Genomic DNA, 3,544 nt, shown 5'->3' with positions numbered 1-3,544 from the left:
ATTTTTGAATGGGAAGTGGGTAAACTTCTTAGACCTAACTATGGGGTTTTGAGGGATCATTTGACCTCCGATTTGGGAGATTTTTATATGGTTAGACTCGTGAGAGTACGAGGGTTCTGAAAACATAAAAATTATTCGATTCCGAGACGATGGCAGGAGGGGCATTTTGGTCATTCTACCTATTTCGCGCCCTAGCTCTAAATTTAATAGTGGAATCAGTTGTTTGCAATATTATTTACGATATGTAATTGAATTGAATAGATTTGGGCCATTTGGAGTCGGATACTCGTGGCAAAGGCGTGGTTTCTATTGATATTGAGCCGGTTCGAGGTATGTGGCTTGTCTAACCTTGTATGGGGGACCTTTCCCCTTAGGATTTGTTATTTGTTGATTTGAGTGCCTTGTACGCGAGGTGACAGGCGTGTACTTGCGCCAATTGTTGAAAATCCGGTTTTCTTAAGCTATTGAGATTGAGTTCCTTCCATATTTGCTTTATTCTACTTGAAATTATAACTTGTGCTAGATTAGGAAAGCATGTTTAGTTGATTTAACTTGCCTAATTGCTTAAGCTGCCTTAACTGTACTACGTGAAGCATGCTAGGTCAGTACTATCTGTTGCTTGTCTTTTTGTACTTCGTTTCCGTGTACCTTCTGGTTGTGATTGCGCATTTACATTGGGACTACGGACGTGGGATTCCGGTAGCTTCCCCCTTGTTTGTTTACTTTGGGACTACGAGTTCGATTCCCGGTAGATCCCCCTGCACTTTTACTTTGGGACTGCGGGTTAGATTCCCGATAGATCCCCCTGCACATTGATAGTTGAACTACGGGACGGTATCCCGGGAGATCCTTCGGATATACACATATGATGGACTACGGGACGGTATCCCGGGAGATCCACTGGACAGTTGAGAAAAGGACTACAGGACGGTATCCTGGGAGATCCTCATTGTTACCATTGCTGTTGAGTTGTACTTATTCTGTGGTTGTTCCGTTCTTGTGTATTTGCTATTGCCTTGCTTAATCTGTCTTATATCACTGCTGTATTTATTATTTCTGTTAGATTATCATACTGTTAATTATTGTTATTACTATATTTTGTCTCAGTATGGCCCTGACCTTCCTCGTCACTACCCAACCGAGGTTAGGCTTGGCACTTACTGAGTACCGCTGTGGTGTACTCATGCCCTTCCTGCGCATGTTTTTCATGTGCAGATCATCCAGGTACCTCTACTCAGGCGCCCTATCAGTGAGGCAGGAGGACTACGGAGACTTCGAGCTAGATCTGCTGCGTCCGCAGACCGACGAGTCTCCCTCTTATTCTATCTTTAGTACTTAGTTTTTCCTTCTTTCGGTTGTCAGAAATTCTGGAGTTTTGAACCTTTACTATACACTTCTGTAGCATGTGTTGCCCGTGAGTTTCAGTTTTGGGAATTGTTTTAGACTTGTGATATTGAGTTGTACTTGCCAAGCGGCATTCAGTACAGTTTCTTTTAGATATTTGATTTGATTTTTCTCTATTTTTCCGCAATTAATATATTTCCGCAAATGTTAGGCTTACCTGGTCATGGGGACCAGGTGCCGTCATGACATGTTCACGGTTGGTGAACTAGGGTCGTGACACATTGAGATGTAATCACAGTAATTTTTAGATTTTGATAACTACTAAATCAATACTTACTTGAGATATGGTACAACTTCGGGACAATTTAGCAACACACTACAACATAAGGTATTTATAGCTACGAAATCTCAGCTACGAATTTAAAAATCATGGCTAATACCTAACAATAGCCACAAAAATTAGAATTTCCTGGCTATTTATAGATTCGTAAAATTTGCTAGCCACGAAAATTAAATTGGTAAAGCTAATTCCTTATTTTTGCTATAATTGCTAACAATCGTAGCAATAATTGCCTAAATAGCTACAAATTTATTACTACCATAAAATTGCGTGGCTAATTCAGACATTTTAGCCACGAATTAAAATTTATTGTAGCAATAGTAACTTTTTAGCCACAATAAATTATTTGAAATAAACTATTGTAGCTAAAGAAATACATTTGCTTCAAGTTATAAAAAACCGTGGCAATAGGTAAATGATATAGCCACGAATATATTGTTATGACAAAATATTCTAGCTAATTGCTAGTTTTTGCTACAAACTGAAAGTTATTGTAGCAAAAGTAACCTTTTAAATATAATAAATTATTTAAAATAAAATATTATATTTAGATAAATATATTTGCTTCAAGTTCTGAAAATGACGGCAATAATTGGCTTAATAGCTATAATTATTTTCATTACAGACTGATCTAGCCACAAATTTATTGCTCTGATAAACTTGCATAGTTAATCATTAGCTTTTGTCACAAGTTGAAACTTGCTGATTGCTATGGTAATAATAACCTTAAAGGCCTACAAAACTATTCAAAACAAACTCTTGTAGCTAATGAGAAACTATTAAGAAAATAAAAATAGTTGGCTTAAAAACTAAAAATATTTTTCCATGACAAAAATGATGAATATTTTTGCTCGATTATAAAAATTATGACAAGAGTTGTCTAACGCTATTAGATAATAAAATATTATTGTCAAATGTAATTGTTGTATTTTTCTTATAAGATTGAAAAATAATAATTGTATATGATTTAGGAAGAAAATAGCAATTGTATATGAGATTAAATAATTATTTAAAATGATAAATTAATCTTTATTCTCAAATAATACATCATTTGTTTACCTTCTTATAGAAGCAAAAACTTATCAATTTATTTTTTAGTACTTATCAAACTCATATTTTATTTTATTGTAGTTGTTGTTAATTATATATTTTTATGTAAAATTTAAATTGTTATTAATAGTTGTGGATATTTATGTATGTCATATACTCTCTCTATATATATATATATTTTTTTTTTTTTATGAGGTCATTTTTAAATAAGTGCTCATATATTGAAGAAATTTGTCTGGGGAGAGGGTTGGTACATTTAGTTTTGATAAATGACCAAAGGCTCCAATTATATACAAGAAATATATTTAACAATTAACATTACAAGAAAATATTAATAATCTTAATAAAAAATGACATTTCGTAGCTACATAATCACGGATTTACAACAAAGTCATGTTTTCATCACTAACTAAAAAATTTATATTTAAATAATAAGTTTTGCAATGAAAAATAAAATTTGTTGCTAATTTTTGCCTTAATATACAATGACAAATTTAGAGATGGAATCTTTATCAATAACATTATTATTTGTATTAACTTTATATATTTTGTTTATATCTAGTTACACTAAGATATCTAAGTCCATACAACAATTAATTATATTATTATTCTGGTTAAATCAGTATTAGTTGTAAGTTCTAGTTTTATTAAAAATATTGAATTATATCTAATTGATATGTAAATAACTAACTATTGAGAATTAAACAACACTAATATTATACCAATTACATTATATATATATATATATATATATATATATATATATATATATATATATATATATATATATATTCTAGATGATAAAACATG

Source organism: Nicotiana attenuata, unplaced genomic scaffold, assembly GCF_001879085.1.
Source record: "Nicotiana attenuata strain UT unplaced genomic scaffold, NIATTr2, whole genome shotgun sequence".
Taxonomy (NCBI): Eukaryota; Viridiplantae; Streptophyta; class Magnoliopsida; order Solanales; family Solanaceae; genus Nicotiana; species Nicotiana attenuata.
Note: the sequence above shows the minus strand (reverse complement) of the source record.